General features: G+C 46.7%; 1 long non-coding RNA gene across 1 annotated transcript in view; it reads right to left on the reverse strand.

Annotated features, from left to right (window-relative positions):
- Nucleotides 1–3,794: 3,794 nt before the first annotated feature.
- The window catches only part of LOC142405810 (uncharacterized), a 38,100-nt gene continuing 15,847 nt past the window's right edge, over nt 3,795–26,047 (reverse strand). Inside the window, exons 3-4 of the long non-coding RNA XR_012774347.1 lie at nt 4,219–4,314; nt 3,795–3,905 (exon numbers count right to left, since the gene is read on the reverse strand). This is a non-coding gene — a long non-coding RNA (uncharacterized LOC142405810). The remainder of the gene's footprint in view (nt 3,906–4,218; nt 4,315–26,047) is intronic.

Consider the following 26,047-nt stretch of genomic DNA (forward strand, 5'->3'; position numbering starts at 1 on the left):
ACTGTAGAAAAAACATCCACCTGACATTGCAGTAATTACAGTACAGAGAGACTATAATTGTCTGGAATCGCTGGAATTGTGTATTAGCCCCATTTTCTTGACAATAGGTCATGCACTTATTCAGAAGGAAGATTTGCATTATGTTTCTTACTCTTGTCATCCCAGGAATCTTTTCAGGTTGTCTAAGAACAAATTATATATTGGCATTAAATTGAGACTAAAGTGTTTAGGCACTAGAAAGTGCCAATTAAAACCAAACAAGAAACACAGGAGCAAATCTCTTCTCTGCCTCTTTATGCCACTTTCTACGTGTGATACAGACTGTCGCTGGGAGGCAGTCGTCCGTCGCTGTGCCACGGACTGTGCAGCCCTTCTCATTTCTGCATCACTTTTTCTCACAGCCCTCATTTCCTAGGGTCTGGGAGCTGTACCTCTGGCTTTGCCAGTCCCAGGGTGACCTGGAAATACAACTTGTCCAGATGATACAGAAGGTGTCTAACGTTAGCCTTAGCCAGTAGCCTCTCTGCCAATTTGAGGTTAAGCAGCTTCTGTCCCCTGTGCACCTGTCCCGTTCACATGGGCCAGCGGTCCTCTGGGGCACCGCACTGTGCCGTGCACAGCCTCACAGCTCCGCTCTTCAGCCAAGACTGCAGCAAATTGCTCCTCTAACCTATTGCCGTCAGTGTTTCCCTGCTTGTGTTTGGAAGAGCAGTAAAGCCCTTGGGCATGTTTTAGGCTTTCCCCTGCATGGTGCAGCATGAGGGCCAAATTCCTCAGAGTCCTGCCAGACCCTGGCTACAATAACCTCAACTAGAGAGAAATCAGTCAACATTTTCCTAGCTCAATGCACACTGTGCATGCCATTAATTTGAATGAATGTAAATATAAGCGGCTTAATTTCTCCAGGAAGAGCTTGCAGAGATCAGCCCAGCCCTTTAGGAAAATGAAGCAGACGTCCAGTCCTTCGCAATTAGATTTCTCATAGAGGCTTAAAATTGTGATGTACTGATCATAATAACAAGTAAACAGCAAAACGTTACACCGTGACTTGCTTGACCATTCACTACTAACCAGCAGATCCAGTCATAAATACCAAGTATCCCAGTGCTCCTTCCTGCTGCTCTCCGCATCCTGGTGGGCAGCATCAAGGATCAAAGCCCGGCTGTATGGGCATATGTTTAAAAACATGGCCAGACCTCAGTGTATTTAAAAGTCTCGGTGGACAAGAAGAGCGGACTGGCTGGGAAGGGGCGATGCTGCTGGAAGAGGAAGCACGGACACAATCTCTAGATTTGCACACGCAGTGAGGGGAGGCAGGGAAAGAGTGTCTGGGGGGCAACAGGTGAGCGTACGGCACAAGGTGACACTACAAATACAAGTCAACGCTCCAAATAAAAGTAATGCACGCGTGAGAAAAGAGCAACTTGCTCTTTTCTCACACGTAATTCTTGCTCTTTTCTCACGGTAATGTGAGCTTAGAAAATGCTCCTAACTATGTTTCCTAAACGATACGCTGTGAATTGTTAGCTCTGCTTCACTAACAGTGGCCCTTCGGATTGCAGAGGTGCAGGCTTCTGTTTCTTAATATTTCAAACTTGATAAAAATGTCAAATCAGAGTGCAAGCTCCGGCAGATGGTCACAGCAGGAACTGACTGCTGAAACGTGCACCGTCTTCGTGACATTGACGTTGCTCACTAGAGGGCACCAACGCCTCAGCTTAGTGCCAAACGGCTGTGAGCAGCAAAAGTGTTCGTGGAAAAAAAATGCCCCTGTTCACAGCTAGGAATTAGTATATAAGAAAATAAAAATTGTAAATAGTAACAGTAAGCAAAGTTGCTCTGGTGGAAAGAAAAAAGTTCAGGTCGAAGATTAGCTTTCCAAGTTTGCGCACAACAAGAAAACTGGAAACCTTCCTAACTTCAACTGTAAACTCTCACCACTGACAAAATAAATTGAAGTGTATAAAATAAATAAACTCAAATAGATTTTTTAAAAAGGTAAAATTATCTAATTATCATTAAGTATAGACAGTTTGATGTATCAGAAAAAGTGAAGTCAGTACTGAGTGATTTGAGTTAATGTGAGTTAATGAAATACTGCTGTTCTTCAAGGTGCTTTAGAAGTGAATGAAAGCAGCTCAGATCCCCAGCCTGAACCTGGAAGGACACTGCAGGTGAGTGTTTCTCAAACTTATGAAATTTGCTTCCCCTAATGTCTAGAAAAAAGCCACTTTCACGCTTCTCATCAGTGGCAGGCAAGTCTGCCCCACGCTCCCATCCCCACGGCTGTGGTGTGGCACACCACGGTATGACAGGCAGCTGCTGTTTGGCTCACGCGGGTACTCTGGTACCTGCTGATTTGATATTTATGGCCATATGTGGGATATGGGTTGTGGCTGCCACCAGGATGCCCCCTTCCCGGCACGCTGCAGCGAGCTCTGCCATGCCCCAAGCCAGCCTGACGCAGTCAATTCAGGACATGCTGCTGGTCCGGCCTCCTGGCACTCTTCTTGATTTTGAGCCCTAAAAAGTGAGCTCTACCCTAAAACACCACTCAAAATGGAGTGCCTAAGAACAGGCTTTCCTGAAGCCAGCAAGATAACAAGGCCATTTAATCATCCAAAACTATGTGGCCTCAGCTTTGCTCCCTCAAGGACGTAAACATCTCTTTTTAACCAGACTTGGCAGCAACAGTCTTTCCCCTGGATTTCAGCTAAAACATTCATAGAAAAGCCGATCCTTGCACGACCTGACTGAAGGGGATGGTGCCTGTGAGGGACGGAAAAACCCGGTGCTTAAAGCACTGGGCTGGCACATGGGGAAACCAACATCATTGAGGGGCAGAACGTGAACCCGTGTCCGGGGCAGCGTATTTGAGTGCCCTTTACACTGCAGTGTCCTCTCTTTGGCTGAAAAGTACTTTTGGGAGAGAGGAATCTGTGTATGCCCACATATCTTGACAATAAGAGGATTAGAAAATAGGAGAAAAACCATGAAAAGTGTAGGAAAAGATACAACTGAGGGGACACCTGGAAACAGCATTTCAAGGTGTAAAATGAGGCAGGGCAGTGCTCGTTCTGCAAGCCTTGGCAAGGCTGAGGTGTGAGATCTGCTCGGAGGAGACCTGTGTCATCAGACCCAGGTGGATGTGAGCAAAAACCAGACATCCCCAACGGAAACCCAAGCATAAAAAAAAAAACCCAAAACAACTAGATGCTTACGAGGTTAGTTGGCATTTTATGAGTACTAGTGGTTGGCCATATGTCTCTAGATGAGCATCCTGAGCCTAAGTCTCTGCATGTTTAACAAGCCTGGGGACTTGTCTCCAAAATCAGCATCAGTACCAAGGGGGGAGGGGGCAGTAGCAGTCTCCCAGGAGAGTCTGCTGATCCAGCTTCTCACGACACTCGTATTAATCTCCTCAAATCTGCCCCCCCCCCAAGTGCTGCTGAGGCCTCAGCTTGGACACTGGGTCTGGTACTGGAGGCTGTGCTTCAGGGAGGAGATAGATGAGGTGGGCTGGGCCCAGAGCTGAGAAAAAGGAATGACAAAAGGCTGGGAAATATGGCCTGTGAGGAGCCACCAAGGTGTCATGTGTTTAACCTTGAATAACGAACACCAAGGAGTACTGAAAACAGACCCAGAAACTGTCCATGAAATATATGGAAGAATACTTCATTTCAGAGGGATGCAGTAGGAGATCTCCTGAGGCCCCTTTTCAGGGCAACTTTGTATAATTCTGTGAAATCTCAGGTTTAGAAATCTATCTGGAATAACAGGAGCAGTGAGCAAAAAAAGTCAGATAGTTTTATCTGGTTTTTACAGTCAAGGAAATCAGAAGCAAGGACCTAATCCCTTGACTCTGAGGTATTGCAGTTTTCAGATGGAAAATTCTCACGAAACCCCTAAAACGAAACAGAGGCACGTTGTGTTTTAGCCTGAGTACTGGTAAATACATTTGAGTTGCCATGCTCCTTTCAGGATTCTCAGTATACGGGATGCTATTTCCTCTCCCCCCCTCCAATGCCATGCCTGTTTCATCCAACTACAGCCCCTGATCCGTTTCCACAGTGCAGCCCCAGGCTCTAACAGCAGGGCACTTCAACAAGTGGCCTGAGCAAATATGCCAAGGCAAGACCAAAGGCCCAGGGTAAGAGTAATCATCAGCCTGATCTTTAGCTTGCCTTTTCAGCCTTAAAAGGCATTAGTGAAACCAACCTGAGCATCAACACACACAGGCTGGCCCACAGGTTATCAGGATCTTCTCTGTTTGTAATAGTCCTGTCATGGTGATAGCTGAGTCACGCTGGGATGCTAAAAAGAAAGAATTTAGTAGGAAAACTTCAGGAAGGGGGGATAAAAGTGAAGAAGTCAAGACTCAATACTCCAATGCGAGAAGAAAGCCCAGACCACGAAGGGGACAACTGCTCCACTTCGGCCACAGCGGTCAGGAGAAAACTCGAGTAGCAATGCCTAGAAGGAAGGAAAACAGCAGCAAAGCCAAGGAAAATGGGCACGCTGTGGGTACACAATGCAAAAGTACCAAGTCACTCCCTTTCTCTGTATGCCTATTTGTTTCTATTGTGCAGATCTGTTTTTGCTTTGCACGATAATTCTCCACACTGACCTTCTAAGGACAGACACGTTAGGGAATTTCAGATGGTGCTGTAATGTCTTGGCCATTGAAAACTCTTCCTTATTTTGTCTGAAATGTTCTGTGGGTGCTTTCTTTAGCAGCTTTACTGGCTCTATTACAGATTATTATTTAATTTATATCCAGCATATGAGCTGGCTGGCAGGAACATCAGGTAATTTTAGGGGGAGAGGATTTTTTTTTTAGTAGTCACTAATTTGGTAACAGTAAGTAATCTGTCAGTGAGGTGTTACATTCCTAGTGATCCCCGTTCTCTTGTTTTCTTACTCCCAGTGTTCATACTGTCATGGTGAGCACTATATAACTGGGGAGGGAGAACGTGGGCTGAAGAAAGAGGTGACGTGAGACTTTTCTCATTCCTAAATCCATGGTCAGCTACTGAAAAAAGGAAAATTCAAAGTCCAATAACCTTCCAGGGATGTTGCAGTGTCCTCCAAAGGGTCCCTGGGGTGCTGGTGAGAACCTTGAGGGGCTGCGTGTGAACCCAGCGCCAAGGGCGAACAGCCACCACGGTACCAGAGGGAGCAAAGCTCCCGGTCCTGCCCTCCTCCCTTGTCCTGAAAGGCTTTGTAGTATTGCTGCCCTTTGTGTGGCTTCCTTCCCCTAACCCTGTCTCTGTGACGAGCCTAGGCACTTGACGCTGGGTGTTGAGTCCACACTTGAGCACAAAGCAATGACCTCCAATGCTCATCTCTCAGCCTCGTGTGCAAATCAAAACGGCAATTTTGACTGCAGGAGAAGGAGACTGAGGAGCATCTTAAGGACACTCTAATCCAGGGGCAGCAATGCGTGTTAGCCATGACTTCCACCTCTTCAGATTCATCCTTTCCATTACGTGAGCACACTGCTCCAGCATGGGACTCTGGTTCAGCCACGTACGGAGTAAGCTTTGTGTTCTGCGTCAAGCGGGAGCCCGTTGGCCCTCCCAATGCTTCTGTTCTCCGCCATGGTTTGCCAGCCCTTCATCCAGGGGACTTTGCCCTCCAAGGGGCTCTGAGCCCTGCTGCACTGGAGCTGCTTGCTGCTGCCTGCCCTCTGAGCCTCGGGTTTATACGCTTCATACATTAGCTAATGCGACCTCATCACCTATTAGCTAATGCGACCTCATCACCTCCAGTTTTCAGAACCCTTCGGGGCTGCTCTACCATGTGCACTGCGTCTTGGTCTTAAAAGTGGCCGTTTAAGACCAGGCCATCCTCCTTGAAAAGCGGCCAGAGTCCATACTGTAATGCCTGCCAGCATTCCCAAAATCCGCTGCTTATTCTTCCACCCAGACCTCATTTTTATTTTCTCTTCCGTTTTAAAACTTTGTGAAACTTAAAAATAGCTCCCTGCAAGTTCAGAGAAAAACCCCAAAACAAAAAAATAGTGCAACAACAAATCAGATAAGATGAAAACAGAAAGGGAAAGGGGGGAGGACATGCCACAAATTATATCACTGTCAACATGGAAATGCTTAAAGAATGCATATTGAGAAACAACAGGAATTAAGAGGCCACAGCTGTGTGATGAGAAGTGATAAGAAACTGCCATCCTTTAATAAGGCATCCTAGGAGACACGCTTCAAACGCCCCTTTTCCCCAGGCCTCCCTAATGTCCAAACAAACAGTACCGGCAAAAAAGAGTCATCATAATGGAAAAGAAACCCAGGCCTCATTTACTCTTGTTGTTCTGGATTAAACCAGAGTTGAGCTGAATCAATGAGCAAATAAAATACATATGGGCAAAGCTTCTGCAACCATCAAGGGGGAAAGGAGGAAGAAAATAAAAGGGAGGGGGTGGGGTGGTAAATAACAGTATTAACTCTGCAATTGTTACTAGTCTGTCAACAAACATACTTTAGGGATTTTCTTGTTAAGCCAGGGGGATATATAGTGGTGGTAGAGGATTTCAACCTTTCACGTTTATTTAAAGCTGTCCACACACTTTGACTAAAAATGCATACAAAAAACTCTCCACAGGTTTCTTTCATGTTGCAGGAGTCTTAGATAAATATCTCTTTTAGCAGCCATTTGTTTGCTTGAAATTTTTTTTCTTGAGGCTTTTTTTTTCTTTGGCTGCTGTGCAAACTTTTCACATAAAAGACAGAGAAAAGCACTTTCACTCTTGCTGGGTTTTAAATGTACTGTTCTTTTAGTTATTTATTTATTTTAAGCGTTGTGCTGAGGACCCTAGCACTTTGCAGACCAGTCTAAATGCAAATATGTATCTCAGCTCTACAGCCTGTTCTTTCAATTATGCCTTGGTCTGATCTCTTCTGAATTGTCTGTCATGTTGCCAACTTTAACCGTGAGTTGGGAAATAGTTCATGGCCTAATTAAAACCCCAGCTTCTGGGCTTTTGGGACTGCATGCTATTTAGTTTCCCTTTAGAGAAAGGATGCCTGCACAGCTATAGGGAAAAGCTTGAAAGTGCCACCTGAATGCATCCAAGAGGCCGGAAAGCCAGAATGTAAGTAAAAGGAATCTCAAACTCTTTATAATATTTAAAATAAAAGCAACACCGCTGAAGATTTGTGAAATGCCAGGGTTGGTAAGAAGGAGTTTGCATAACGCCCTAGAGGTTCAATGTGTTGACTGAAATCAAACAATTAACAATAAGAAATTATAATAAAAAGTACAAGCAATAGGAAATAAATATTTGGCAAAGGACCAAAATTGTAAACTTACTAACACGCTTTGAATTTTGCATTGTAAAATTAAAATTGTGTGAGTTACTCTGAATACTGTAAGAAAAGAAAAACGAAGCTTTGAAAATACTATAATCTAGAGTGAAGCTCTTGAATTAGAGAAGTGACTCATAAGCGCAGGCTGATTTTCACAGGTAACCGGTTCTGTCCGTGACAGCAACAAAGTGCGTTACACTGGAAAACTGAGCCATGTAGTTAGGTGTCTCAGTACAGACTCCGGTACCAACGTTGGCCACTTGTTATAAACAAACAAACAAAAGTCTTTTGGTGGAAGTTAACTTCCTGCCCCAGTCACACAAGCTGTGCTGAGGTTATGAAGGCAAATATTTATCATTTGATAAAGGGTTATGATCTGCTGACCTTGGAATTATTCTTGATGGCAAGTGAAGCAGAGTTCTTAAAAGCTGTTGTTACAAGCTGGGAGCCAAGCTGGCCAAAAGTTTCATGTGTAATTTATGTCAGGTTGCTTTGGGGTTTTTTTACTTTACTTTTATGTTCTCCAGAGAGCCATGCTCTGGTGGTTGGTAGGAACTACAGATCGTCTTGCAGGATCTACTCATCAGCTACAGCTTCAGATGTCCCTGCGCTGAGCACCTGGGATGGTCATGGGGAAGGGTGGCGGAAGGGATGCCCCACAAATTTCTCGCCTTCTGGACAGGACAAGGGGAGAAAGAGAGCAAAAGATCAGAGCTGTGCATAATAGACAACCAGACAGGCAATCGTGATGCTACTTGTTTGCTCCTACTATGTGTCCATTACTATGCCCCTGAACTGGGGACTTGAGCTTTATTATACAAATACTGGCTGCATCTAGTGTAGTCACAGAGTTTGCAAACACCTGTACAGGACCGAGTCGTTTTTTAAACCCTGGCTGCAGAATGCTGGGACAGAGGTTTAGCATGCACTTTACAAAATGCTTTTCTTTTTATCTTGCGAATAATATTTACTGCCTCCAGTCCTTTTCTGCTCCTTTTCCTTGGGTGCTTGAGAAAGGCTTGTAGGAGCTCCCCTGACACCCTGCCCTCTACTCCTTCGTGCTCCATACAGGCTCTGCCCTAAAGCCCTGTTGCTCCTTTTCTCCCTTCCTTGGCAGCTTTATCACCTCTGTCTCCTACCTGAAGAAAGTATTTCTCCCTACAAAGAGGTTTAATTTAGGCCTAAGTTAGGAAGTCCCAATTTTTACGGGTACTGCTCAAACAAGTGTTTTCTAGTCCTTTGTTCTTCTTAATTCTTTTCTCACTTACTCATTCCCAGTCTTTAAATGTCTTCTGCTATATTTCCCCCTTAAGCTGCAAATTCCCAGCTTATTGGATTGCAGATATGTGCTTTTAAATCAGCTGTCCTAGTCTGGCACTGCAGTCTTTTCCCTGATACGCTCCAGTTATTTTAGAAGCCACCCTTGTATGAGTAGTTTAAATTATTCCTTTGGCTGACTGTGGCTTTGGGTCTCTCTCCTCAGTATTTCACATTCAAAGTCTGAGCCAGACAACCAGCTTCTCATTTGGTAAAAAAAAAAAGGGGGGGGGGGGGGCAGACGACAACTCTGCCCTCTAGGGTGGGAGTGTGCCATGTTTGACCACGTGTGTCCCCTATGTGCCCTACAAGACATGCAAAAGTGATCAAATTAAAAACGAGAGAAGGTCTGAGAACTGAGTCTCAAATAAAGACAGCTGCTCTGCTGCTTTTGGGAGGTTATTCTCCTCGTTACTCACATGTACGGCACGCACGGAAACATTTCTCAACCTCAGAAGTTTCATGCATTTGCTCTAAGAATGCGGTCATCGTCTTCCTGGGTACACGCTTCCAGTTTTCCAGGAAGAAAACCAATAGGAAACAGAACAAGTGATCATATCTGATAAACTGTGAATAACCACCCGAGCTGCTGTAATGAACAATCTGGGGGTGTCAAAGCTCTTCAATCCCTGCCGAAAGATGATCAGTGGGTTAGTAGGAAGGGGGCTCTACCAGCAAAGAGCTGAGCATTTGTCCTTCATCTGGCAAAGCTCACTCATGACTAATCTTAGACATACAAGTGAACCCAGAAAAGTCAATGTTATTTTTAAGATTTGCTTTGTCCACCTCTTCACTTTTCTGCTTTACATACCCTGGAGGGTATGGTGCACTCTGTCCGAACAGCATCTAATGCTTTAACCACAACTAGCTGCTAAACGATAAAAATAAGCTCAGATCCTTATGCTTGCTCACACTAGATATACGCATGCCAAGATTTTTTCAAAGTGACTAATACTTTGAAGAACCTCCGGTTTCTAATTTTTGTTAACCTGAGCCACCTCTCACCTGTCCCCTCCCCAAACCTTGTGGTGTCCGTCCCTAGCTCCCTTAGAAGCTCCCACCTTCTCAGCACTTGGGGATTATCGTAGTCCACTGGTGTACAGTTCTGTTGCCCCTTCTTCTCAATATATATGGACTGCTGGTGATGATCCTTAAAAGTTTTAGTGCCATGAGGTACTAGAATTTGGATAAAGACAGAGGGGAATGAATCGGAGCGATTTTTCTGGACAACAAGACCAATACAGAAGGACTTGGAGGGGGTAGATGGGAGGAGATGTGCAAAGAGTGCATCAGAGGCCAACAGCTTTCTCTGCTGAGGAAATACTGACTGCACCAAAGGATTTTGCCAAACCGGTATCTGAGCTGGGGGTGCCTGGGACGGGTGCCTTCTCCTGCCTACGTCTTCCTTGGCGGCAGGAGCTATTAGTGGTGTTGCATTGACAACAGGGAGGCCCAGCTGCAGCCCAGCAAACACGCTCCTGTGCAAGTACTCTGTCCAAACCAAGTTTCTGCTCTGGATTCAAAGTTTTAATTCATGTCAAGATTCAACAGGTGGATAAAATGAACAAATGAGAGTGTTCAAAGGAGCGATAGGAGGGGATGTGAAAGATGTCTATCGAAAGCAAGCGTTTCGTCCCTCAGCATCTGCCGCAAACGTTAATTATGTGTTCCTTTAACTCCTCTTCTTGAGTTTTATTTATTAGAAAACAATGCTGTACTCCAGGCTGCCTGGTTGCCTCTCCACAGTTTGGTCCTAGTCAGGGAGGAGATTTTGCCTACCCAAGCAAAGTATTTCCCTTATTCTGAGGCCAGGAGATCTTCCCCCGTGATACAGAAACAGCAAAATGAGCAGGACCAAGAGCAGACTGCTTAGTTTAGGACACGTTTCAGGCAATTTACCTACTCCAGGGCCCAGCTGTATCTTGGGAAGGGGGTAAATTCTTTCCCCTGACCATGATCATGGGGAAGGAGGGGGTGAACCAGAGTGAGAGCATGCCAAGGCTTTTCCTCAGCTGCTGCAGGGGCTGGTTTCATGCCCCCTCACCTGAGGGCTGCTGCTGGAGTCTGTACGTCCACAACCCAGACTCCTGCCAGTGAAACACCGGCACCAAGCGACCCCTTGGAGGATTCAGCCGTGTTCCCCATCTTCCTCTCCCAACACCTGCTGGATGCTCCCTCCTTCCTGTGAGCATGTCACATCTTGATTACAAAGTTCTCCAGGAGGGACCTCTCCATATTGATCAAGTTAAACCTGAATTTAAGTCACAGCACACTGCCAGTCGTCACAGGTCCCAGCAAGTCCCCTGGGCTGCTGTCCTGTATTTACCTACCTGCCATCTGGTGTGATCGCTAACCGAAGGCTCACTGAAACAGAGGAGGAGCACTGAAATGTCCAAAGGAGGACATTTTTCAGCTTCCAGACTCCACCATGGCCTCTGCAAGTCCCTAACCACCCACAATATTTCTGACATGTCCACATTGTCAACCTGATCTCCAACCAACCTGATCTCCTTCTACAACAAGGTGACCCACCTAGTGGATGAGGGAAAGGCTGTGGATGTTGTCTATCTAGACTTCAGGAAAGCCTTTGACACGGTTTCCCACAGCATTCTCCTGGAGAAACTGCCTGCTCATGGCTGGGACGGGTGTACTCTTCCCTGGGTAAAGAACTGGCTGGATGGCCGGGCCCAAAGAGTGGTGGTGAATGGAGTTTACTCCAGTTAGCGGCCGGTCACAAGTGGTGTTCCCCAGGGCTCTGTGTTGGGGCCAGTTCTGTTTAATATCTTTATCAATGATCTGGATGAGGAGATCGAGTGCACCCTCAGTAAATTTGCAGATGACACCAAGTTGTGTGGGAGTGTTGATCTGCTGGAGGGTAGGCAGGCTCTGCAGAGGGATCTGGACAGGCTGGATCAATGGGCCGGGGCCAATTGTATGGGGTTCAACAAGGCCAAGTGCAAGGTCCTGCACTTGGGTCACAACAACCCCGTGCAATGCTACAGGCTTGGGGAAGAGTGGCTGGAAAGCTGCCCGGCAGAGAAGGACCTGGGGGTGTTGGTTGACAGCCGCCTGAATATGAGCCAGCAGTGTGCCCAGGTGGCTAAGAAAGCCAATGGCATCCTGGCTTGTAGCAGAAATAGTGTGGCCAGCAGGACTAGGGAAGTGATCATGCCCCTGTACTCGGCACTGGTGAGGCCGCACCTCGAATCCTGTGTTCAGTTTTGGGCCCCCCACTACAAGAGAGACATTGAGGTGCTGGAGCGTGTGCAGAGAAGGGCAAGGAAGCTGGTGCAGGGTCTGGAGCACAAGTCTTGTGAGGAGTGGCTGAGGGAACTGGGGTTGTTTAGCCTGGAGAAGCGGAGGCTGAGGGGAGACCTTATCGCTCTCTACAACTGCCTGAAAGGAGGTTGTAGCGAGGTGGGGGTTGGTCTCTTCTCCCAGGTAACAAGTGATAGGACAAGAGGAAATGGCCTCAAGTTGCGCCAGGGGAGGTTTAGACTGGATATTAGGAAATTTTACTTCACTGAAAGGGTTATCAAGCATTGGAACAGGCTGCCCAGGGAAGTGGCTGAGTCGCCATCCCTGGAGGTATTTAAAAGGCGTTTGGATGAGGTGCTTAGGGACATGGTGTAGTGGTGGTCTTGGTAGTGTTGCAGTTGGACTCGATGATCTTAAAGGTCTTTTCCAACCTATACGATTCTGTGATTGTCAGTGGTGGCCACACCAAAAGGCCCTGAGCCTGTTACGCTTCTTACAGCAGGAGTGCAACTGATCACACAGGCAGGTCCTCTTCGCTGCCGAGACATGAGCAGCACTAATTCGTTTTAGGCACAGCTTTTCTGGATGATTGGCAAGCTGCACAAGCAACCTACTTTGAAAAATCAATGCTCTTAGCCCAAAGAGGGCTAGCAGCTAGGTTTTTGGTTTGCAGCCTTCAACACAATATAAAGCAAGAGATCTTCTGGAAAACTCCCCCCTTTCTTTCGGGCAAGTCTGAGCCATGCAGATTTAGTTGCTGGAGCCTTGTGCGCTCTGCTTATTAACCCCGCTATTGTTAAACCCGAGCCAGGCACTAGAAACAGCTCCTGAGCACTTCTGCAAAGCGCGACTGGATTAGAAACGCATTGTTCACAGCCTCATTGCACGGACCTGTGTCTGCACGAGGCAGTGCTCATGTGATTTAAAGAATCGGGGAGTTAGCAGAGAAAGGACCTTGAATATATGGCTGCTTCCCAGAACTTTCCTAGTTAGCTGGCAGGGGCCGTGGTTCCCATGCATCGCCGCTCTGCCCCTCTCTCTGGGTCAAGCACGTCCTTTGCAGGGCTCACGCCTCTCCCCACTCCGAGGGGGCAGCTCCCTGGAGCAATGCCCTGGGACCCTGACAGGCTCTCACGTTTTCCCCCCCGGCTCTTTTGTTGGCTTTGCACGGCGGCGGGCGGCCGCGCTTGCTGCGTGACTTTCTGCATGCCGGGGGATACTTCAGATGACATGATGGACATTCCCCCTTTGAACCCAGCCCAAGCCCATGCCAGAAAGACCCATGATAGATTCCCCGTGCCATCCTGCAAAACAGGCTGAAATATAGCACCTTTTAACCAAAGCCCAGGGTAAACAATACAGCCTGTACTCCAGTTCATAAACAGTCCTCGTTATTACAAAGGGCATTTCAAACGCGGTGTGCTACAGCTTGACCTTAAAAGCTATAGACAATCTAGCAGAGCACAGACGGTTTCATAAAGTACAATCACTTCCTGCAATTCTTGGGGCAGTGCAGCCGGAGCCATGCAAATCCTGTTTTCCCTGCATTGTTTCCTGCATGTGAATATCATCAGTCTAGCGGTGCTCGTAACCATGGCACTCGTTAAACAGGAGCGGGGAGACTTCTGATAAAGCCATCCAGGACTCCAAGGATTTGCACGGGGCCAGCAACCTTGGCTGGGCAAGGCGGAGGTGCCAGCCATCGCTTCAAAGGATCAAACAAGCAACACACACAAAAAAAGAAGTCTTTTAAGAATAGTCACTGGGTAAACGTGCTGTCAGACCCACGTTTAGGCCAGTAAAGATGATGGGAGCACAGCGAGCCCCCGACCCCTCACTGGAAGCGCTGTTTGTCTTTTGGGAAAGCCTTTGCCCCTGCCTGAGGGTCCACGCATTCATGAGAGCCCAGAGGTGCCAGGCTCACTACAGCATCTGCGCAACACGAGAGCGGATCTGTGGGAGGATCACACCTCTCTCCCCACTGCTCTCTGCCTTGGTCGCCTCTCCATTTCCTTGCAGATAGGAAAAGAAAAAACATTGGACAGACATACTGCCTCAAACTGACAACGTAACTGAAGGTAGATCCTTTGCAGTATGACCAGTTCATGCTCTGGATGAGATTTTTATTGACTCTCTGATTATTTAATGATATTAATAATGAGCCCTGGGGGTATCAGGTTTCTAGACAACACAAAGATGGTACCTGCCCAGCGTATTCAGGACTGCCAAACCTTCTGAGCATTAAATTTTTACAGAGAAGTCCATGTAACTAAGTACACGCAATTACACATTCGAAGAACAAAAAAATATAATGGGCTGACCATTGGGCATCTGGCCATCATCAGATGCCTCAATGCTTTGCAGTCTTTACTGGATTTGGGAACTAAAGCATCAGCAATACCCTGTTTAATACTGGGAGGTACCTGGGTCAAGAAGATGTTGGAGGTGTTATCGCTCCATAAAAGGTTTAATTTACAGACTCCTGCACCCCATAATGAAATCAACAGCGCCAAGCCTGACCTCAACATACAAGGCAGCACCCGCAGACCATGAATCAGGCTGAGGTTACTGCAAATCTCAAGGCAAATAAAGACTTGGTGATGAGGAATTTTTACGTGAGTAATTAATTGAATAGGGCAGGACACAGTTCATCATGCTCTTAGAATACTATAGTAAAAATTGTGTTTCCGAGAAAGAAGGGTATTTGTCTGTGGTAGGAGTGCATACTTTAGCCCTGGTGCCACTGAGTAGGCAGGAATGGAATGCAAGCTTTAAAATGTAAGGCAAGGGGGATGACGATGGTCACAAAATGGTTGCATTCACGAAAAGAGTAAAAAACCCCAAAATGAACACCAACTTCTGAAACGCAAACGTCAACAGCGTCATAGAAATGGTAAGTCAGGTCTTGCAGGAAGAAATTCTGGAGGAAAGAAGTGCAGAAAAGTTACTATACAAGCCTATATTTGGACAACCACAAAGCAGTCTGAGTCACAGAGGAGAAAAGGAAGTATAGCTGAAGAGCAATAGGACAGCACTGGCAGCTCGTGGAAGATTGCCATGTCAATGAAATTGATGTAGAAGTGGAAGTGCAGACTTGTATTGATGAATGAACATAGAGGAATAGCACAAGCATGTCAATGCAAAATGAATAGCGACTAGCAAGGGGTATAAAAGGCTTCCCAGATGTCCAGAAGCAACTGGACAACACAGGAAAACCTGTTAGTTATTGGATAAAGAAGAGAAATAAGGGCTGAAACAGAGAAGGCTGTTCAAGTCTTTGTAAAAAAGTTAACTGTGAAATTGATTTAGCAGGTGATAAGTATAAAGGCCAAGACAAAAAAAGAATTGCCCAAACAGTTTTTAGATAAGATAAATGCTTTCAAGTTCATGAGGCCTGATGAAACTCACACTAGTGTAATTAAGGAACTAATCAAAGCAGACTGAGCTATTAGCGATTATCTGCAATTCAAGGTTTAAAGAGGATTTCCCAGAGGGGTGGAAAATGGCAGAGAGAGGACCTGCCTTTATAGAGAGGAAAAAGGAGGAGCCAGGGAATTCAAAACTAATCTGCCTAACTTTGATAAATGGAAAGATAATAGAATGAATAATTAAATAACCAAGTTATAATCCCAAGAGAACAATATGTTGACAAATATCAGCTAGTGCAGGTTGGGGTTTTTTGGGGTTTTTTTGTTTGGGGTTTTTTTTTTTTTTTAAGAACAAGGCATGTCAGACCAATTCTTTTACTGCCCATTAATTAAGAAAGAGGCAGGATGCCATTCTCCTACACAATATTCTGAGAAGCAGAATAGGAAAATATGATCTTGGTGAAGTCACATTCACTTGAATGTGCCATGGAGTGAAAAACTGCACTTGCAGACCAGTTATCAGTCATTCATTGTCAGAGCAGAATGACATTTAAGAAAGTCCTTTGTGCATTTATCCTAGTCTCTGCTCTATTCACCTTATTCATTAGAGGCAGGGACTGACAGTGAGCTCAGCACTTACAGCACTAGCTATAAAGCTTGTGAATGATCTCAAGTGGGGAGGGGCTTCAAATCAGCAGCATGAAATCCAGCAAAGATGAGGCATTTTTGAATGCACAAATAAAGTAGATTGAATAAGAAGAGAAGTGACAGCACACCAAGAAGTGATCTTGGGGTTACAGAGGACCAGAAACTCGATGTGCGTACAGAAAAGAGGATGAATCTTTTTTTCAAGCTGTATCAATAGGAGGGCTGGATGTGAAACACAAGGCAATCAGCTTGCTCTGTGTGACACTGGTGGGGCATCAGCTTGGTTCCCCCCTTGAGATGAGGTCAGTGCACTAGTGAGTTCAGAAGAGGGCAATGGGACTGATACGTGATGCGAAGAACACCTTATTCAAGAAAACGTTGAAGAAACTGTCTTTGTTCAGTACAGAAACAGGAGCAGGGGGAGAACAAGAGAGAAGGAGAGATGCTATCAGTCTTGCAGCATGCAAGAAGGGTGTTGCACAAAGAACAGAGCTTAGTTGTTCTCTGCGTTAAGGAGAATTTTGTTTATTTTGCACAAAGAAGAACGGAGCTAGCTGCCTGGAAAAAAACCAAAACCCCCAAAACTTTCTCATTGGAAGGATAGTTCAGCAGTGGGAACAAGCTACCAGAGGAGGTTGTACAAACCCTGTCGTTGGAGGACTGCTAGCGAAACAGCTGTCAGGGTTGCTCTAGGTCATCTCTTGAGGTCCTTTCCAGCCCTGCTTTTGTATGATCTTGCAGAGTAATTAAGCCTCTCTTTAACATTATGCACGTAAGTGACTTGCAAAATAGGCAGTGTTCCGAGTTGAGCGCGTGCTTAATTGCTTTGCTGGTCTGAGGCCCAAGGTATTTCTGGTAGGTGTTAATTTATTCCAAAGATTCTTGCTAGCAACTATTCCCCTATTCACATTGACACCTGCAAAAAAATAAAAGCGGTATTCTTCTGTTTCCAAGCTGCTGCATTCCTTTCAAACCATTCCTCTGATAATACTAAGGAAATAAAAGATTCTCTGTTTGAAATCTTTACTGAACCAAATTATTTCCTCATGCACTGTAGATACAAAAGAAACATGAGGTCACTGAAACAGTGAGATGAACCATATCAATAAAGTATTAGGGATGCAAAATAAACACATGAACATATTTATAATTCATTAAAAAATGTATATAATGCATACAGATATCACACACACTAATATATTCCCCTAAGCCTCTTGTCTTACAGCAGTGGGACCATTACATTTAGTTCCTAGTATATCTCTGGATTTAACCTCACTACGCCTTGTCTCTGTAGCAGCCAGCGCGTGGTGGCCTCCATCAACACAAACAGCAAAACAGTTCACAAAGGAGGACTCAAACGTCTTTGAGGAGCTGAGACATACTGAGATTTAATTGACTTTCCCAAAGCTAGATAACCTCTTCCACCACACATGGGACCGAACCCCATCGGCACACAGTTGGTGACCGCATGGGGAGGTTGGGGATGCTGAGTACAGTTCAAGTACCAACAAATCCTCATCTCTCTATTGCTGTTTTTGTGTGTGTGTAATGCAGTGTTGTCCAGGAGTATCGGTCATGATTCAGGTCTTCCCACTCTGTGCTAGGTGTGCAAACATACAACAAAGGAAGGAGCCCTGCCTAAAGCTTTCCCAACTGAGTGCAGGATGAAATACCACAGGTGGATGAAAGGAAGGCAGGGAGGAACAAAAGGAAACTGTGAGTCAGGTTGTGCTATTATCTGAGAAATGCTGGTGCTTACAGAGGTGAATTTTAGCCCTTAAGAGACTGCTTGTGGAATGGGATGAGAAATGGTCATCTTTGTCTTAAGGTTTAGGGGGGGAAGGGGTGGGAAATTGCTGAGAGAAGCTCCCATGCCCGGAAAGTCAAGCAATGAGGTGCTTATGTTGCCAGCAAGAAGCCTTGCTTCAACCCCTCGCTGCAAAGCTGGCAGCGACGGGACTTGAACCTGGAGCTACAACAGAGCACGAGATTGAGCTGGGTCTGGCTGGGCTGGGACACCCCTGAAAAAACAATGAGCAGGGTGGAGATGGTGGATTGGGGCCAAGGAGGTGTTCAGTTCAGCCATGCTCATTACTGCTAAGCTTTTTCCAGACCCAGATCTATCAGAGGCTTCTGCCCTTCATTTTTTTGGCTGGAGATGACGGTGGATGCCACCAGCCCCTCTCTGGGCGAGGCCATCTCCTGGGTTCTCCCTCTTCCACTGGAAAATTGGTGAAAGGGGAGGGAAAGATTCATGGTAAAGAGGGTTCCCTTTCCAACTGCAAGCTTGCTCCTGTGCAAGATTTGGTGGCCACGAGTGGGGGACTCTTTGCTTTCTTTCCTTGATACAACCAAAAATTACCAGTTTTCTTGAGACCATTTTAACAGCAACACTAAAATATTGGTTTCGAGTTTACTTTCTATAAAACTTCAAACTGAATTTAAAAGATACTTGGGTTTTCCTGGCTTCCTGCAGATATGCTGAAATACAAGATTTTTTTTTTTAGCAGTTACCCTTTCACTATGAACTTTCACATAGGCTGCTTCACTAACGGGATTTCTCTTTGTGAAGCTGCAGTGCTTTAATTCTGATACAGTGAAAGTCCCATCATTAATCTTTAAAACTGCAGAGCATATGAATGACTATTATCTTAAAATACACATTTCTGTCAAGCCATTCATTATTCATTTCAAAGATACTTACGTTTTGCAGCTTTCCTACTGACATGTAAATTGGTATTTTCCCAGCAGTTCCCCTCTGAACACAATTCTCTCATTCACCATTCAGTCAGGCAGTTTCAGTTTGTAAGGTCTAAACCTTTAATTGTTTCACTGATGAAAATTCCAGTAACATGCAGTTAAATCTCTGGCACATATTAGTTATTACTTCCTTATCAGTAATATTGACTATTTATTCTAGAGTAAATACACTGCCAGAGCACCCAGACTGCAATACGCAAGCTCGTTGGAGGTTGTCTCGTAGACCACTTGCTAAGTGACATGCTTTTGCACCTGAGCTTTCCCACCTTGCTCCAGAACAACAATTTATGGCTAAGAACAAGGAGGAAATCTCTGCTCCTGCCTGACCTAGCGATGGGCATCTGTCCTGGAGGAGCAATGCCCCAAACCTCTGGGCACAGTTCCCCTGCCTGGCTGGGAGGACCCCCTTCCGCTGGCTGCTGGGATACTCTCGCCCTTCCCATCTCGCGTGTGGAACATACGGCATCTGAGCTGGAAAGGGGACAGCGTGCCTTTGGCCAGGCTGCATTAGAGCCTGTTCACTGTGTCACAAGAGAAGCTGGCTATTTACTGCAAGAGTTCATAATGCATTTTAAAATAAACTGAATTCACAGGCTGGAGGTCTTCACATTTTCCTACAGTGAACACGTGGCTGGTTTCCAGCTAGTGAGCACCGGCAGCTGCCCTATAGATATGGTACCTGTGTCAGAGGCTCTTTTCTCAGCAGCCCCACTCCGAGTGAGGACCAGCAGGTCTGCTTGCTCTGGGCTCTTCCCTGAGGCCACCAGCCTAGGCACAAATCTGTGTCAGATTTCTCCCAGAAAGCCCCACCAAAACCTTGGGAAAAACCTTACAATTATCACCCTGATGAACCCTCCCTTCCCATACTCCAGGGGGCCAGAAAATCCCCAAGATGCCAAGTGCAGTCTCTTGGCCAATTTCAGTCGTGCCAGTGAACGGCGTTTGCCAGTCCTGTCAGTGGAGAGGCATGGATTGCGTGCCATGGGTCTGCAGATGGGTCTCAGGACTCAGCTCGCCCTGACCCATGCAGCCTGGAGCGCAGACACAAGTGGACCAAAGCTGGGCACGGATATGAGGCAACGCCATGAGTCCACTTCTTTATGCCTAAAGATCGAGAGGGCAGGAAGTGGTAAGGTTGAGATAGCCGATCTGGTCCCATAAACCAAAACGCTTCGGCAGGGCACTGAAGTGAGCTGCTGGCAGCACCTTGGGCTTTCTCCCAAAGGGAGAGCCCTTCTGTGCTTGCCCGTGGAGGCAGGGCAGGAGCTGCAGGGCGGCGGGAGCCTGCTCTCCCACTTCCAGCCACCACTTCCCTCCTAGCTGCCCAGTCCAGCTGAGCATGATGCCATTTCTCTCACACGCACCCCCCTTCTTCTCAGTAAATCATCTTTCTGTCCCCTCTTTCCTCTTTTTCCCTCAGAACACCAGTTTTCCATAAAGGTAAGGGCATTTGCTTGGAGCTCATTACTAATCCACTGCAGGATTAGCAGAAATTTAACATTCAAAGGCACAACACTGCTCATAGGGAAGCTGAACACCAAAATATTCTTAGTATATGTCTGATTATTTTTTCCCCTCTATTGGAAAAAGATAAGCAATTCCAAGAGCATCAGATCTACTGTGATCCACAGTGGAGAACAAGCAAAAAGAGTGCTATAATTGGAGATGGCAGGGAAGATTAAAAAAAGGGAGGGGGTGTTCCCTTGGAAAAGGCAGTAGGTTAAAACTGAAGCTTTCCTTAGAGACCTATTGTTTTTTGCTTGCTTTTCGATGAGGAATACAGAAAACATTTTTTTTTCTTGGGTGCAGAAAAGGACCTCTGGCCTAGGGAGGCACACCCCAGGATGGTGAGTGGGCTGGTGGCAGGAATGCTCTTCCTCTTCCAGATTACAGACCACTTCTCAAATGAATAGCCACAAGTCTGAGCTGTTGGCTATTGTACAGTGTGTATTTTTTTTTCTTCTTTCTTCCCCCATATTATTATTTTTATTTTATTTTTGGCAAAAACAATTGGGAGAGTCTCGGTTTCATTGCACTTTGACACAAGTGTCAACACCTTGAAATATTTTGCAAAATGGAATTCTTGCTGCCCGCCCAGCCCTAAAATCAATGCCCCAAGGTTTCCTCAGACACCTTCCTTACCAGCAAAGTCTGGAACTCCTTAGGCTAAACAATGAACTAAGATACACGTGCCTGCAAAGGAAAGTTGGCACATATCACCTTAGAACCCAGTTTTGTGGGGAAGCAACACTTGAAGCCGGGAAGCGGTGAATCCCTGGTCCTAGAGGCCTCATCCTGGTCAGCTCCCCAAGAATTCAGCCCAGTAACTGTTTAAGTAAACAGCAACCCTGCACCACAGAGCGTATGGGAGAGGTAACTGGGTAAGCGTGACAAGTGAGCGGCAGTGAGGACAGGGAAATCCCACACGCAGAGTTATAGAATCATGGAATCGTTTAGGTTGGAAAAGACCTTTCAGATCATCAAGTCCAACTGTTAACCTAGCACTGCCGAGTCCACCACTAAACCATGTCCCTAAGCACCACATCTACGCATCTTTTAAATACCTCCAGGGATGGTGACTCAACCACTTCCCTGGGCAGCCTGTTCCAATGCTTGATAACCCTTTTGGTGAATAAATTTTTCCTAATATCCAATCTAAACCTCCCCTGGCGCAACTTGAGGCCATTTCCTGTCGTCCTATCACTTGTTACCTCGGAGCAGAGACCGACCCCCACCTCTCCACAACCTCCTTTCAGGTAGTTGTAGAGAGCGATAAGGTCTCCCCTCAGCCTCCTCTTCTCCAGGCTAAACAACCCCAGCTCCCTCAGCCGCTCCTCACAAGACTTGTGCTCCAGACCCTGCACCAGCTTCCTTGCCCTTCTCTGGACACGCTCCAGCACCTCAATGTCTCTCTTCTAGTGAGGGGCCCAAAACTGAACACAGTATTCGAGGTGCGGCCTCACCAGTGCTGAGTACAGGGGGACAATCACTTCCCTACTCCTGCTGGCCACGCCATTTCTGATATAAGCCAGGGTGCTATTGGCCTTCTTGGCCACCTGGGCACACTGCTGGCTCATATTCAGCTGGCTGTCAACCAGCACACCCAGGTCCTTTTCTGCCAGGCAGCTTTCCAGCCACTCTTCCCCAAGCCTGTAGCGTTGCATGGGATTGTTGTGGCCCAAGTGCAGGACCCATCACTTGCCCTTGTTGAACCTCATACAATTGGCCTCAGCCCATCGATCCAGCCTGTCCAGGTCCCTCTGCAGAGCCTTCCTACCCTCAAGCAGATCAACACTCCCACACAACTTGGTGTCATCTGCAAACTTACTGAGGGTGCACTCGATCTCCTCATCCTGATCATTGATAAAGATATTAAACAGAACTGGCCCCAGCACAGAGCCCTGGGGAACACCACTTGTGACCGGCCGCCAGCTGGAGTAAACTCCATTCACCACCACTCTTTGGGCCCGGCCGTCCAGCCAGTTCTTTACCCAGCGAAGTGTGCGCCCGTCCCAGCCATGAGCAGGCAGTTTCTCCAGGAGAATGCTGTGGGAAACCGTGTCAAAGGCTTTCCTGAAGTCTAGACAGACAACATCCACAGCCTTTCCCTCATCCACTAAGGGTAATAGTTGCTCTCCAGCAAGAGCCATGATGAGCTGCAACCCGCCTGTTTGCAGATACCAGCCTTCTGCTTTGCCTTCAGGAAACTTTTAGGGGAGGGGCACGGTTGTCTACATCAACAACTCTTCATCAAAAGCTGCATTTATTCAACTTTTTGGGTTCTGGACACCTGAATGGGAGCCCTCTCCCCTGCCCCTTGCTGTGATGATGGGCTTTCATTCCTGGTATTGGGATGCAGCCCCCATCCAGTGAGGCTGATGGACACCCAGGGACACATGCGCTCTCATCTCAAGGATTCCTTTTATTGTTCTTCTCCCTTTTTTTTTTTTGTTATTCTCACCACATAAATGAGAAGTCCTTCAGACACAGCCTGCCGGAAAAGCCAAGACACATTCAAATGCTCTCTTTTCATTGTTCCCAGAAGATTAATGACATGTAGGCCAATGGGCCCGTAGTCCTGTTCCCGTAACCTGCATGCCAAGAGGGAACAAATGAAAGCATGTAACTGGAATTTCCACTCAGCTTGTCTCAACAGCACACGAAAAGCTAGGACAAATCAAATTACAACTACAGAATACAACAAAGAAGTTCCCCTCTCCTTTCAAAACAAACAAACAAACAAACAAACAAACAGGAGAATGGCCTGATGTAACTGGCGAAGTCAGGCAGTGCTAGTTGTATAACAACATCTGGGCTGTGCTTGCATCTGGCTGGAGGCTACCTTTTCATGCCTACACTAAGCTATAGCCACCAGTGCGGATCTGGTGAACTTTGCATGTTTTTCAAACTAGGCAGCCTGCTGCTGGCTCTCTGTGGCCAGCTCCCACGGCTGCTCACAGCTCCCATAACCCAGCCACACAAGACTCCTGCCGCACCATCTCTGCCGAAAGTGGGTGTCCATGTGTTTGTCCCAAATTCCTGCGTGGCAGCCAAAGCCAGCTGGCAGATTAATTGCCGTGCAGAGGCCTGTCACTCAGAGCCACGGGTGTCCCCCCGGGCAAGGTGGCTTCTTCATTCCAGGCTGCCAGCACAGGAGAAAGGCAGTCACTCACTTTGAAGGGTGTCAGCAGGTTGCATGCCTCAAAAAGCAAGCGTTAAATAAATATGCAGGTCTGGGGGCAATGTTTTGTTGTCTGACTCTCTCTCCCAAAACTCTCACTGCGGTTGTTGAGTTACTGGTTTGGGGAGTTTGGAAAAAGAAAACAGGATTGAGGGAGCCCGGCATAATGGCAAAGACATGGGGTAAAGCCAACAGACTAAGACGAAAGGCCAAACCCCAAAGAGCCTTGGAAATTAAGGAATGCAGGGTGCAGTCCCTGGAGTGAACCACGAAGCCAAAGTGCCCCTGGCAGTACAGCCGTGCTGATGCCAAAGCAGGAACCCACCCTGGGGGGAGCTGAGAGACCCCGCTAAGCCCCTGCTCCCTCCACCGCCACAACAGAGCTGGAAGCAGAAATGAAGAAGCTAATTCCTAGCTGGAGCTGGCAGAAACTTATCACTTTTCTTCTAAAAGGGTAAAATTTGGAATGCTATTTCCTCATGCTTTCCAACTAGCCCATCTCATCTTTTTTCCCTGTGAAGACGGCTTTGGGCATGCAATCCAGCCTCCAGCTGGGGAACAAAAAAACCCCACCACAGCTGAGTTCTGCTTCTGCCAAAGAGTCTCGGGTAGTCCCCGTTATGAAAAGCAGTCGCTGGCATCTAAGGTGTGCCCCAGAAATCCTTCCTACATACTATTCCCAAACTTTGGAACTTGACCCAATGCACTGAGAGCGATCTTTTCTGTTCATTTCTACATTAACGTACTCATCACTAGATCTGATGAGTGAAACGCCCCAATCTTGGGCATAGCTAATAATTCTCCCCCTCCAAAACTAACCAACCAGCCAGAGGTTCAGCATGCAGGAGAATGCACTGATCTCCTGGTTCCATAAACTATCACTCTTTACCCTCCATGTACAACGGTACAACAGCTATAAGTAAACCTAGTAACAAGTCATCAGCTTTGTCTGTATTCCAATCTATTTTTTCATTGATTTTTTTCTTTCTTTAAATAGAATTTTTCAGACTTGCCATCTACAACAAGCCTCTGCATTTCTTTTTTGTTTGTTTGTTTTAAGCCTAAAAATCAAGCCTCAAGCCATCTACAATAAGCCTCAAGCCTAAAAATCATACCTGTGATAAAGCTTGCTTTGGGTCACGTAAAGAAGTGGTAGTTAAGAAGATCTACACTGGAAAATGGCTTTACTTACACTGCATTTGCTAAGTCTGAACTACAGACCCAGAGCTAAAGGAAATCACAGTTTGCCTACTTCCACTGCATTTGCTTCTGGGGAAACTGAAGCGAAAAAGAAAAGCAATGTCTGTTTGTAGGGGCTGAGAGACATCTGTCAAAAGTCAAATATTTTCAGACATGGGTGCCCACAGGCAAATGTTATCTCCCAGATAACAACAGCTAAATGACTGCCCTGATTTTTCCAAGGTTGCAGCATCACCAACGGTTCCTGCAGTCAAGCAGTGTCCAACCCCCGAAAACATCAAACCCGCTATTAACATCCATGACCAGTGACATGTGAGGACCAACAACCAGGCAAGCCATTCTTAAAATATCAATTAGCATCATTGCCTGACCCCTACACCAACAGATCCTTTCTGGTTACCTACGTTTCCCTCCTTGTTACTGCCTGCGATAAGATCCCACCGATCAAACCAGGGGATGTTTCTCTTGCCATAGCTGCAATTGGCAGTCCTGGCTGTCCGGGCAGACTGTCTGTGCCCAGCAGCTGTACCAGGTAGAACATCGCACGGGTTCACGCGTTGCAGATACCAAAGGATGGATTAGTGCAGTGGTCCCTCTGCAATGGCTGCCTGACACAGATTTTTTTTTTTTTTTTTTTGTTAAATGAGGAAGGCCTGTGTTTTAATAAAACATCCAGTCTGGATTTAGAAACTGCCAGTGAGGAGAAGGCATTACGCAAGAAGATATCACAGGAGCTGTTTGTTCCAAAACACAGCGCGGGGAATACGCGCCCACCTCCATGTGTGTGGGATGCACGCACGCACACCACACACAACAAGAAAACAAGCCATAGCTCTTAATCGCTTTGGTACGCGTGAAGTCTAAGCGAGTGGGCTAGCAAAACAGAGACAGATGGCAGCAAATACATAACTGGCTATTTTAAGACATTACTGTGCTTCAGCCACTGCTGATTTCTTAACCTCCACCACACGCCCCTTAAATGGCAGCATTTCCAGCCCTCTGCTTTCCCACAGCTCAGGGATCCCCACCGAGTGACAGCAACGGGTCAGAGGGGGCTCTCGCAGCTCACCCAAGGATGATTCGCCCTCGGGAGGTACCCGAGCCACCACGGTCTCTGTGCTGCAACACCAGCTGCCCGCTGCGGCGAGCATCCACTGCAGGTGAGCAAATGCCACACGCGTGTGTCGGCATCCCCACGTGTCATTTATCTCCGGAAAAAGCACTGAGTGTTACGCACTGGCACGTTAAAGTCCGCACTGGGATTTATTTAAATTTTTTTCCCCCCTTTTCTTTTTCCCTCCCTGCAGGTCTCTGAGCATGTTCTGGTGGTTATTGTTCTGGGGCCGCGCAAGGGCAGTGCCCCAGAGGGGCCGGGCTGGAGCCCAGTGCGATCCACACCCACATTCCTCGCCCGTGGGAGACAGATGTCTCCTCGCGGCCTCTCTTTGCTCAACTTACTCCGTATTTCCATAGAAGGACAACGAGCGTCTACCTAA

The sequence above is a fragment of the Mycteria americana genome, chromosome 2 (genome assembly GCF_035582795.1).
Source record: "Mycteria americana isolate JAX WOST 10 ecotype Jacksonville Zoo and Gardens chromosome 2, USCA_MyAme_1.0, whole genome shotgun sequence".
NCBI classification, from domain to species: Eukaryota; Metazoa; Chordata; class Aves; order Ciconiiformes; family Ciconiidae; genus Mycteria; species Mycteria americana.